The sequence below is a fragment of the Nomascus leucogenys genome, chromosome X (genome assembly GCF_006542625.1).
Source record: "Nomascus leucogenys isolate Asia chromosome X, Asia_NLE_v1, whole genome shotgun sequence".
Classification (NCBI taxonomy): domain Eukaryota; kingdom Metazoa; phylum Chordata; class Mammalia; order Primates; family Hylobatidae; genus Nomascus; species Nomascus leucogenys.
This window is the reverse complement of record NC_044406.1, coordinates 39,963,664-39,976,935: the sequence shown is the minus strand read 5'-3', so window position 1 is coordinate 39,976,935 and position 13,272 is coordinate 39,963,664.

Genomic DNA, 13,272 nt, shown 5'->3' with positions numbered 1-13,272 from the left:
ATCCCTCCTGTCCCTGTCACTCCTCTCCTTTGATGTGAGCCCTAGGAGGCAATCTCCCTGCTGTACAAAAGAGTTCCTGTCTGTCCCTGAGCTCAGTGCCTGCTCCTCAGGAGTTAGTCAGAGCAGCCAGAGAAAACATCTAGCCTATTCTGTACTCAGTCTCCAGACAATTGGTCATCGTCCCCCCCGCAACCCCCAGTGCTTGAAAACATGCTGAAGAAAGCCACCCCTACAACTCAACAGAGCCAGAGACAAAGCTCAGGGGTACCCCAGAGGCATTCCCCCACCTTCCCATTCCTGCCTTCAAGAAACTTCCCCTCTCCCTCCAGGAGGCTGGGAAGTCTGGTTTGGTTCTGTCAGATGTCGCACACAGCCAAAGGAGAGGAAAGACAGGGACAACTGAAGGAATCCGGGAGCAGCAGCCAAAATTCAAGGGAAACATGATAGGGTACTGCAGTGGTGAGGTGCCTAGTCTTCCTGTCACACTGGTACATACCTTGCCACTTAGGTGTAGTCACATAACCTCTCCAACCCTGGGTTTTCATCTGTCGAATGTGGCAATAACTCCATACTGTTGGAATCCTGAGAGGCTTCAATGCCCTAATGGATGTAAAGTGCTGAGCACACAGCCTGGACCCAGAGAAAACTCATAATGTTGAAAATTTAAACTTGGCACGTTATCTTGTTTTCCTTTATTTTTTCGAAAGTCACCCTTCCTTTCACTAATGAACTCCTCTACAAAGCGTCTTTTCTCTCTCCGTCCCTTCACGGCCCAGTGTCTTGAAGAATGTGTGGGTGCTCTGCAGCCATTCCTCCACCTCTTTCTCACCTGTCAGCCTGCACCTGACCTTCACTCCGGCACCCACCCCCATGCATTGCCTTTCATTGACTAATATCTCCTGTGACCTCTGGGTTGCTACGCGTAATGAAAATTGTCCAGTCTTCAATTGCATGACCTTCCTTCTCCTCTGATATCACAGAGCACTGTTTCCTCCTAGAAACACTCTCATCTTTTCAATTCTGTTGCCACTGCTTTCCCGATGTTGTTGTCCCTTTCTGGCCATTCATGTAGCTCCTCCATAAGCTCATCCTCCACTACCTGGGCATTGCGTATTTGGCTTCCTCTGGGCTTGGTCCCAGGGCCACTTATTATCAATCCATGCTCTCTCCCTAAGGTGACCCCAATCTGACCCTCACCTTTAACTAGCCATCTATAAGTCACCAAGGACATTTCTTTATTGGGCCACACCGTCGGCACAGCTCCAGACTAGAATGACCAACTCTCTGTGCAATATATCCGGTTGAGTGTGTTAAAGGCAACTCCGACTCCACAGGACCAAGGATAAATGCATGCTCGTCCCCCTGTATTTGGTTCCTTTTCAGTGTTGTCATCCCATTCAGTGGAATCAGACTCTATTCAGTGGCACACACCAGCAATTTAAGCATCATCCCTGTCACCCCTTTCTCCCTTACCTGTTGCATGGTATGCTTGCCAACTCTTACAGATTTTTCTGCTAGATATCCATCAAACTTCTCCCTTTTTTTCCATCTTCACTACCACTATTCTTGCCCAAGTTCTCATCATGTCATACTTTGACAATTGGAAGTGTTTCCTAACTGGCCATTACCCATATTCACTCTGGCCTCTCTCCAATCCAAATTTGTCCAAATGATATTTACAAGAAGATGATGTCACATACGCACACACATGCACATCCCACTCACTCCACCTGGTTGCAACTGTAAGAGCTCTTCCATGCTCTTAGGGTAAAAGCCAAAATCTTTAGCATGGCCTAAGTGTTCTGACCTCTCCCTGAGGTTCAGGACTAGAGTGCGACAAGAGAGGCACTTGGGATGCAAAATTTAAGGGAATGTTCACAACCAAAGTCGTGCCAGTGGAGTGTCAGCAACAGGGAATGGGTGTATGTTGCAGTTTTGCACCCAGGATGCCACTCTTGATTCAGCCCTGCCGTCCTAGCCCATCCATTCGTAGTCACAGTAATAACTGCTCACAAGCACTGAATGACTGCCACTGGTCATCAGAGTTGATGGTTCTGTGTGCTTTACAGTCACGACGTCACCAAATTCTCACAAGAACCTTGTAAGGTAGCTTTTTTCATCATCCCATGGGATACAGGTAAGGCCCCACGAGGTTCAATTACTTGCCCCCTGTTACAGAGCTACTCATTGAGAGAGCTTGGGGCCAAATGCAGGCCATCTGATTACACAGACTCAGTTATCAGGCTGAGTGGCCCTCTGCCACTTTCCTTCTTTGCCTCCCCGTCTCACACCACTCTCCTACTTGTGCTTTTCACTCTAGTCACATAAAATCTCTTCAGTACCTTGGACTTGTTACAGTTATGCTGACCACAAGGCCTTTGTACATGCTGTTGCCCTCAGTCAGGACTGAATGACCACCACTGGTTTTATTGTTTTGTTTGGTTTGGTTTGGTTTTTTGTTTGTTTGTTTGTTTTTTGATACAGGGTCGCTGTCACCCAGGCTGGAGTGCTGTGGCGCGATCTTGGCTCACTGCAACCTCCGCCTCCCGGGTCCAGGGGATTCTCCCGCCTCAGCCTCCAGAGTAGCTGGAATTACAGGCGCCCACCACCAGGACCTGTTAATTTTTTGTATTTTTAGTAGAAATGGGGTTTTACCATGTAGGCCAGGTTGGTCTCGAACTCGTGACCACAAGTGACCCGGCAGCCTCGGCCTCCCAAAGTGCTGGCATTACACTCGTGAGCCACCGCACCCAGCCTGACCACGGCTTTTTAAGGATGTGCCATTCATCCTTCAGATTTCAGCTCTGGTGCCACTCAATTGTGCCCCACATCAAGTCCAGGTTAGGGCCCTATTATAATGACCCCACATAGAAATTTGCTTCTTCTTATCAGGGCACTGTCATTACAGATTGTACGCTCATTAATGTGATGTTTGGCTAATATTATCTTATCTGCAGACCTGTAAGCAAGAGGACAGATAGCACCGTGTCTGGTTTTGCTCCTCACTGAATTGCCTGTAACTCACACAGTGCTTGGCACTTGGCAAATGTTAGATGCTTATCGTGGAATGAATTATTTCAGTAGTAAATAAATTGGAGAAGTTTCACCTAGGGCAACTGGATGAGGAGAACAGTTTTCTAGGCAGAGGGAACTGTATGTGCAAAGGCTATAGGGCAGTAAAGAAATCGGCATGTTTGATAAACTGAAAGAAGGCCAGCATGAGTATTGTCAATGCCTTCCAGTCAAAGAGGACCAGGAATACACAGGCAGTTAAATAAACGGGGTTTATTATTCATTGCAATGAAGGAGAATAGAATGCATGCCATAAGGAAGCCTGGAGCATTTCAGAAATATTGCGTTAAAAAGAACCTATTATAGCATTTGCATTTTTGTTGGGCAATTCTGTTACTTATGCCCATCAGGAGAACAACATGGACCAACCGTGTGTGAAAGGCCACGTTCTTAGCAGCGCAGAGACCTAGGTATAAGTGTGGGCAAGCGTCTGGATGTCGGAGACTAATTTTTCCCCAATCAAAAGCAGAGAGTTTGGGACACAATTGGCACAAGAGCCTGGAGAGGTAGGCCAGGCAGGGCTCTGCGGGGCCCGGAAGACCATGAATACCATGTTAGTGGAGTTGTGGGGAAGGGGACATACCCTGGAGTATCTCTGATGAGCAGAGCATGGACAGGGATGATGGCACTGTGGTGAATGAAAAGTAGAGCTACCCAAACCCATGAGGAAGGCAGGGCAGGTGGAGGCAAAGAGGTTGGTGTTCTGGGCCGGGGACAGGAAAGATGGCTGGACCTATGAGCCCTGCTGTTCTATGGAAGCGTGAAAACGGCACACCAACAGGCATTCTTAGTTTGAAGACAGGGTGTGGGTGTGGTGCAAACTGGACAATACCTAGAAGATAGGCACCAATTCTTCCCACCAACTTTCAGGCCTGATCCTTAGGGAAAGCCTCACCCTGCATTTCCCAAGGGAGATGGATCTCCCTGATAAATTTGGTTGCCTTGGGGACTCAGGTCCTTGACCTCACTACTGGGAACTACAGGTGCTTCACCGGGACCAACTTCTTCCCAGTTGGATTCGTAACGGTCAGATACTTTGTTGTGAACTGGCTGAGACGATCTGCAGGTGGGTGAACAGCTGGCCTAGTTGGACTCTAGGGATGGATACGACAATTCATAGTTTATATTTCACATGTAGCATTCACTAGTTGTTAATTGATCGAGTAATACCAACCACAGTCTAATTTTCATTTAATAGTGTCAATGAAAAGAGTCAGACTCTGTGAAATATTTGAAGAGTTGTATGCTGAGCCAAATATGAGTGACCGTGGCCTGTGACACAGCCCTCAGGAGGGTGGTCGGGGTGCAGTTTGGTTTTATACATTTTAGGGAGACATGAGACCTCAATCAAATACATTTAAGAAATGCATTGGTTTGGTCTAGAAAGGTGGGACAACTCAAAGTGGGGGTGGGGGTGGGTTACAGGTTACAGGTTACAGGTAGATTTAAAATTTCCTGGTTGACAATTGGTTGAGTTGAGTTTATCTAAAGACGTGAAATCAAGAGAAAGAAAACATATGGGTTAAGATAGAGAATTGTGGAGACCAAAGTTCTTCCTGCACAGAGGAAGCCTTCTGTCAGGTGGCAGGCTTCAGAGAGAATAGACTGTCAATGTTTCTTATCAGACATTAGGTCCGTGTTGATGTGAATGCCAGAGAGGTACAATGAGGCATGTCCGAACCCCACTTCTTGTCATGGCCTGAACCAGTCCTTCAGGTTAAATTTTAAGAGTGTCCTGGCTGAGATGGAAGTCCACTCAGATGGTTGGGAGCCTTAGAATTTTATTTCCGGCTTACAATAAATTTACTCAACATGTCGAGACTTACACCATGCCACATGCTTTGCTAAGTACTTAGCACGTAGTATGTTATTTGAGTCTTACAAAAACCCTATACGGTTTTTTCAATATCCATATCACTGATGAGGAAACTGAGGCCACAGAGAAGTTAGGTCATTGCACACAAGTAACATGTGGTAGCAGGGCCAGTTTCACGAAGCTGCAGCTAAAGTGGTCCCACACGGCTCCATGCCCAGAATGGGTCCCTGGGCTTGAGGTTCAGTGTGGCTGTCTTGAAATTCTTAACTAATTTTTCCTGGAATTTGTGCTTGGTAGGTGAGGTGTGATGAAACAATGCAGTGTGTGTTGGGGTTCTGGAGCCTCAGCAGTCATGTGGTCCAGCTTCCACCACCTCCAGGCCTCACTGGGACAGGTTCTCTGCTGCCCAATCACCCACCCGCCCTCTCAGACTCCCCTTCCCTCTGCCACCCCAGCGACTGCTGCTGCACTTCGCCCTCAGGAGAGGACCTGGGTGTGGGTGCAGGGAGGGGCAGGGTGGGAATGCCCAGCCACAAGGCCGGGCTCTGGACACCTGGGAGGATCTCCACTCACCCTATGCGTGTCCCCTTAACTGAGGGAGCACCACATTAAATTGCAACTACAAAAATCCTGAGAGGTCAACGCAGAGATTGAGTCAGAAAGGAAAGTGAGATTTTGCTGCTTCTGAACAGTGGACCCCACATGCTCCTTTTATATGAGGTCCCTCCTTATATCCTTTGATCTGCATAGTAGAGAAGGGTCACAAATTCAGGCTTGCATAGCTCCAAAGCCTGTGTTTTTTTTTTTCTTTTCTGTTCTTTCCTTTAGCAAAGATTAAGAAATGGTATAGGTGATACATGCGCACTTGGTGTAAAATTCCAAAGTTTCTAAACTACGTGCAGGCAACGGATTCTTCTCACCTCCATTGCTGAACCATCCAGAACTCATTCCCAAAGGCCACTCCTCTTTCCCACCAGGCTTTTAGATACCCTTCTGGAGGAACATCACTGGTATTCAGGCATATACATCATCCAAACTCCTCTTTCTATATTAAGGTGAGTACCAAACGGTGTGTGGACCTGGCATTTTTTCCATCTCAGAATGTATCCTGGAGCGGTGGCTCACGCCTGTAATCCCAGCACTTTGGGAGGCCGAGGTGGGTGGATCACCTGAGGTCGGGAGTTCGAGACCAGCCTGACCAACATGGAGAAACCCCGTCTCTACTAAAAATACAAAATCAGCCTTGCATGGTGGCACACGCCTGTAATCCCAGCTACTCGGGAGGCTGAGGCAGGAGAATCACTTGAACCCGGGAGGCAGAGGTTGTGGTGACCTGAGATGGTGCCATTGCACTCCATCCTGGGCAACAAGAGCAAAACTCCGTCAAAAAAAAAAAAGAAAAGAAAAAGAATGTATCCCGGAGTACTTTCTGTGCTTAATACAGGCGAAAATTACAGCGTGCTTGCTATGCCATTGCTGTAAATGCTTCAAATCAATTAAGCTCATCCTCACCAAAACCTAGGTATGTAGGTGCTTTCCTCATTTTGTGCATGAGGAGTGAAGAGCAAATGCAATTGACATTACTTGCCATAGGTAATACTCCTAAACGAGGGAAGAACCAGGATTTGCACCCTTGCAGTGTAGCTCCACAGAGGTAAAAGCATTCTGCTCTATGTCATGCCTGCATGGTATCCTTTGATACGGATATATCCTTTTCTTTGTTTAGCCGGTGCCCTGTTGACACAGGGGTTTGCCCAGGCTTAGGCTGTTACAGACAACACCGCATTGAGTAAACTAACATGTTATATCATTCCATACAAGTTCAAGTACATCCAAAAGACAAATTCATAGCAGCAGGATTTCTGAAGGAGGGGGATAAAGCACACACAATGTGGACAGATATTGCTAAATTGCCTTCTCTAGGTGTTACATCAAATTACACCCATACTAACAATGCAGGAATGTGACTCTTCCCATACCCTCACCAAATCAGTTTGTTTCAAACATTTGCATATCTGTCCATAGGATAGATCATGGACAGTGTTTTATTGTGGTTCAGATACCCATTTCTTTCATTAGGAGTGAGGCTGAGAAGTTTTATATACATTTGGGAGCTTTTTGTGTTTTTCTTTCTGTGAACTGTTCAGGCATACATATACAGAGACTGACTACCTGTCCTCCAGACCTGTTTCCTTTTCCTTCTGGGGTTTCCCAGCTTCCTGGCAGGTAACTGTGGCTGGTGGACTGAGGCCTGGGCAATGGATGGTGGGCCCGAGTGGCAACTCTCCCAAGCATGATTCATAAAAACCTCCTATGAGATCCTCCTACTCTTTCTTCCCCATCTGCTGGAAAGATGTTGACACCCAGAGCCACCTATGAAGCCAAGTGTTGAAGATGGCAGAGCTTCTGTTAGCCTGGTCCTAGATGGTTTTCAAAAAGAAGAGCCAACCCTCCCCAGTCCTGTTTCCTTTTGGAAAAATCTAGGCAAGAAAAATGTTCATAGTGTTAGACCACTAAGAGGTTGGAGTTCCTTTGTTACAGCAGCTAGCGTTATCAATGACAATAGAGTAGGCTTAGTTCCTTTTTTCTTTCTTTTTTTTTTTTTTTTTTTTTGAGAGGGAGTCTCGCTCTGTTGCCCAGGCTGGAGTGCAGTGGCACGATCTCGGCTCACTGCAAGCTCCGCCTCCCGGGTTCATGCCATTCTCCTGCCTCAGCCTCCCTAGTAGCTGGGACTGCAGGCGCCCGCCATCACGCCCGGCTAATTTTTGTATTTTTTTTAGTAGAGACGGGGTTTCACCGCGTTAGCCAGGATGGTCTTGATCTCCTGACCTCGTGATCCGCCTGCCTCGGCCTCCCAAAGTGCTGGGATTACAGGCGTGAGCCACCACGCCCGGCCTCTTAGTTCCTTTTTTCAAAAAATGAATCTGCTGATGGTATTTACTTATTAGGGAAATCAACCCTTTGTCTGCGATATGATTGGCAAGCACTTTTCAACTTTGCTTCTTGAATTTTAACTTTACTTTAGGTGGATTTAGCTTGCAGTATCTTCTTTTAGTCTTCATGCACTTAAACTTATTACTTTTTCCTAGTGGGAATTCCAGTGTTGTGACATACCTCCAAGCACTGTCTACTGCAACATTGCATCTGAAACTCTCTCAGAGGCTCATAGATTCTGTCTTTTCCACAGGTTGTTTCATCATGAATGATTGATGACTTTTACCAAATTATTTTCCTGTGTCTATTGAGGTGGTCACATTTAGTTTTGTTCTTTCCTTTAATCTGTTCAAGTGGTGAATTACATTCATTTCTTTTCTAATGTTAAACCAACCTTGCTTTGCTAGAATAAATATAACTTGGTCATAATATAGCATGTTAGTCTGTTCTCACACTGCTATCAAGAAATACCTGAGACTGGGTCATTTATAAAAGAAAGAAGTTTAATTGGCTCATGGTTTTACAGGCTGTACAAGAAGCATAGGGGCTTCTGTTTCTGGGGACGCCTCAGAAAACTTACAATCATGGCCCAAGGCCAAGAGGAAGCAGGCACCTCTTACAAGACTGGAGCAGGAGGAAGACAGATTAGGGGGTGGTGCTACGCACTTAAAGGACCAGGTCTCCTGATAACTCACAATCAGGAGAAAAGCACCAAGGGGACGGTGCTACACCGTTTATGAGAACTCGGTCCCCATGATCCAGTCACCTCCCACCAGGCCCCATCTTCACACTATAGATTAGAATTGAACATGAGACTTGAGTTGGCACACACATCCAAATCACATCATGTACTATCTTTTTTTTAAAAAAAGGACCTTTAGCTTTTATAGTATCTTTTTAAAAGATATTGCTAGCCTTTTTAACAAGTACGTTGCATGTGATATTTTCATGTATTTTTCTGAGACAAATTGCTTTGAAATTTGCCGTTCTCAAATTATCCTTGTCTAGTTTCCATGTCAAGGTTCGCTTAGTAAAACACAAGGGGTATTGTACTCGCTAGCTCTATTCTCTGAAAAAGTTGTGCAGTATTGGAGTGATCTCTCACATAAACATTGACACAACTCATTTATGAACCATCTGGGACTACAGATTTTTTGTCAAAATTATTTAATTACTGATTGCATCTATTTCACATTTACATTTCAAATCATGTTTTTACATCTTCTCTCAGGTTTCAGTATTTTAAATATTTTACCGTTTGTCCAATTCCTCTAAATTTTCAATTTATTGGCATGATGGTCTCTAACGGTGTGCCTCCCAGTTTTGATTCCTGATATTACCAATTTGTGTGTTTATTTCTTTTATCTTCACAAGTCTCACCCGTGGCTTATGAGTTTTACAGACTTTTTGTTTTTTGCTTTTTGCTTTCGAGACTGAGTCTCGCCCTGTTGACCAGGCTGGAGTGCAGTGGCGCAATCTCAGCTAGCTGCAACATCCGCTTCTGCAGTACAAGCGATTTTCCTATCTTACCCTCCCATGTAGCTGGGACAACAGCTACACCTGGCTAATTTTTGTATTTTTAGTAGAGATGGGGTTTCACCATGTTGAACTGTGCTCAAGTGATCTGCCCTCCTCAGCCTCCCAAAGAACTGGGATTACAGGAGTGAGCCACTGCACCCAGCTGAGTTTTTACAGACTTTTAAAGGACTGGTGAAGCCCTTTGTTAAAACTCTGTATTGAGTATTTGGTTTCTTTCTCATTTATTTCTGTCTTTAATGATTCTTTGTATTTATTTTGTTGTTATTTTTGTAATTTCTCTAGATGGATGCGTAAGTAATTTTCAGCTGTTCTTCCTTTACAATTATATGCCTTTAAGGATATATGTTTCCACCTAGGTTAACTGTATTCCCTAGCTCTATCTGTGATATTTGCATTGCCATCCAGTTTAATGTATTTTATAATTTGCACACAGGTGATGCAAAGTCAGGCTACAAGTGACAGCTGATTTACTTATGATTTCTTCCTCCTGACTCAGAAAGTGATGGCCATTGTGGTCTCAGCTAAAAGTGAGGAGGTGGTTTACCAACATCACCACCTTTGGTCAGCTCTGAGATATGGCTTTCATCTCTAGCAGTGTTACCAAAGCACAGCTTAGTTTTACAGCTGTTTCCTTTCAGGTAGGCATTGTGAGTAAAAGCAGTTTGAAGTCCTAGGTTTAATCTGCAGGTCTTGCCTTCCCTTAAGAGATCCTCACTGTCCTCTGAGTACTGCATTTGTTTTTGATTTTTTTTTTTTTTTTTTTGAGCCTGCTGCCCAGGCTGGAGTGCAGTGGCACAATCTTGGCTCACTGCAACCTCCACCTCCCGGGTTCAAGCAATTCTCTGCCTCAGCCTCCTGAGTAGCTGGGATTATAGGTGCCCACCACCACGCCCACCTAATTTTCGTATTTTTAGTAGAGACAGGTTTCACTATCTTGGCCAAGCTGGTCTTGAACTCCTGACCTCGTGATCCACCCGCCTGGGCCTCCCAAAGTGCTGGGATTACAGGTGTGAGCCACCATGCCTAGCCTGTTTTTGAATTTTTAAACATGATTTCACCCAGGCTTTGTTCGGTTACTATTGCCAGAACATTTGCCCTTATGACCTACTTCCCATTTATGAGAGTTAAAGCCTGAGATCTTGGTGCAGGTGCAGATTACAATATGGAGCAGTCAGACCTGTCTTATTTGTTATTTATGTAGTTCTATGTTCTTATTAATTGTGTCCCTTTGATCTGAGAGAGCCTATTTAAAATCCTGTATTGCTAATTTGTGTCTGTTTTTCCTTGAGTGTTCTGTATCTTTTTCTTTAGGAATGTTGGTGATATGTTGCTGGTGCACAGTAATCATAAGTGCTATATCTCTCTTGGAAATTGTACTCTTTTGCAATAAAATGTGCCCTTCTTTGTCTGTTTTATTGCATTCTAATCGTAATTCATTCTGGTTAGATTTTAAGATTGTGAATCACTTTTAAAAAATTATCTGTACTTGGCCGGGCGCGGTGGCTCAAGCCTGTAATCCCAGCACTTTGGGAGGCCGAGGCAGGTGGATCACGAGTTCAGGAGTTCAAGACAAGCTGGTCGAGATGGTGAAACCCCGTCTGTACTAAAAATACAAAAAAAAAAAACAACCATTAGCGGTGTTGTGGCGGGCGCCTGTAGTCCCAGCTACTCAGGAGGCTGAGGCAGGAGAACCACTTGAATCCGGGAGGTGGAGGTTGCAGTGAGCCAAGATCACGCCACTGCACTCCAGCCTGGGCAACAGGGCGAGACTCCATCTCAAAAAAAAAAAAAAGTAATTAATTAATTAATTAACTCTGCCAATCTGTGCCTTTAATTGGTGTATTTAGGCAATTTACATTTAAAGTAAATATTGATATGGTAGGTCCTCAGTCTGCCATTTTATTATTTGTTTTCTGTTCCCTGTGTTTCTCATTCCTGTGTTTCTTTGTTTGCATTTGTTTGGTCTAGTTGAATATGTTTTAAAATTCAATTTTCGCTCTTCTGCAATACTTTTGAGCATATCGCTTTGTATATTTTTTTGAACACACTTGTTCTTAAATTTTTGTGGATACGTAGTAGGTGTATTTATGTATGGGTTACATGAGATATTTTGATACAGGCATGCAAAACATAGTAATCACATCAGAGTTAATGGGATATCCATCACATCAAGCATTTATCCGTTATGTTACAAACAATTCAATTATACTGTTTTACTGATTTTTAAATGTACAATTAAATCATTTTTGACTATTTCACCCTGTTATGCTCACCTTGTACCTTTTTTTAGTGGTTGCTCTAGGTTTTACAATATACATATGTAACCACCATCTTTGCTATTTAAAGATTTGGCATGAAGTGTTTGCATAACCTTACTTATGAAGTTTGCATAATCTTACTTATGTTAATATGGTTAGGAGTTAGGCTTTGTTTAAAGTTTGCTGTAGCACTAGGATTCAAAGGCTACAATTTCCTCCAGTGTAGTTGTTTTTGTATCCTGTTTTCACTCCATACTTCTCTAAGTATTCCTTCTCTGAGAGAGTTTTCTATGTTGCAGTTCTTTCAGCTATAACTTAATATTGTTTTACTGATGCCTTGTTGTGTTGGAAAGATGTGGGGGAAAGAGGGCATTCTGTAATATCCTATTTAAATCTTAGTGGCTTTAGTGAGCCTATTTCTCAGGCTTCTGTTTTTGTTTTTTCTTTTCTTTTCTTTTCTTTTCTTCTTTTTTGAGATAGGATCTCATTCTGTCATCCAGGCTGGAGTGCAGTGGCGTGATCACAGTTCACTGCAGCCTCAACCTCCTGGACCGAAGTGATCCTCCCACCCCAGCTTCCCAAGGAGAGTAGCTGAGACTACAGGCTTGTGCCATGATGCCCAGCTAATTCTTTTGTATTTTTTTGTAGAGACAGGCTTTCGCTATGTTGCCCAGGCTGGTCTCAGACTCCTGGCCTTAAGTGATCCTCCTGCCTCAGCCTCCCAAAGTGCTAGGATTACAGGCATGAGCCACCACACCTGGCCCACAAGTGTCTTCTGGTATATTTTCATTCACTCCTTAGGTGAGAATGTAAAGCTAGAGGCCATTTGAGTAAGAATATCCTCCCCCATGGCTCTGCACAAGGCTCTGTAAAGTGTTCCCCACGAACACTTAGCCTTTATTATGGAGAAGGTGTTACTGGAAAGGGATCCCAATCCAGACCACAAGAGAAGGTTCTTGTATCTCACGCAAGAAAGAATTAGGGGACAGTCTATATAGTAAAGTGAAAGCAAGTTTATTTAAAAAGTAAAGAAGTCTGGGCACAGTGGTTCACACCCATAATCCCAGCACTTTGGGAGGCTGAGGTGGGTGGATCACTTGAGGTCAGGAGTTCAAGACCAGCCTGGCCAACATGGCAAAACCCCATCCCCATTAAAAATACAAAAAAAATAGCCGGGCGTGGTGGCAGGCGCCTGTAATCCCAGTTATTTGAGAGGCTGAGACAGGAGAATCACTTGAACCCAGGAGGTGGACATTGCAGTGAGCTTAGAAGGCACCACTGCACTCCAGCCTGGTGACAGAACGAGACTCTCTCTCAAAACAAACAAACAAACCGTAAAGAAATAAAAGAATGGCTACTCCAAAGGCAGAGCAGCCCCAAGGGCTGCAGGTTGCCAATTTTTATGGCTATTTCTTGATTACATGGTAAACAAGAGGTGGATTATTCATGGCTCCCCCTTTCAGACCATATAGGGTAACTTCCTGAAGTTGTAAACCGTTATGGCACTGGTGGGAGTGTAGCAGTGAGGACAACCGGAGGTCACTCTCATCACCATCTTGGTTTTGGTGGGTTTTAGCTGGCTTCTTTACTGCAACCTGTTTTATCAGCAAGGTCTTTAAGACCTGTATCTTGTGCTGACCTCTATCTCATCCT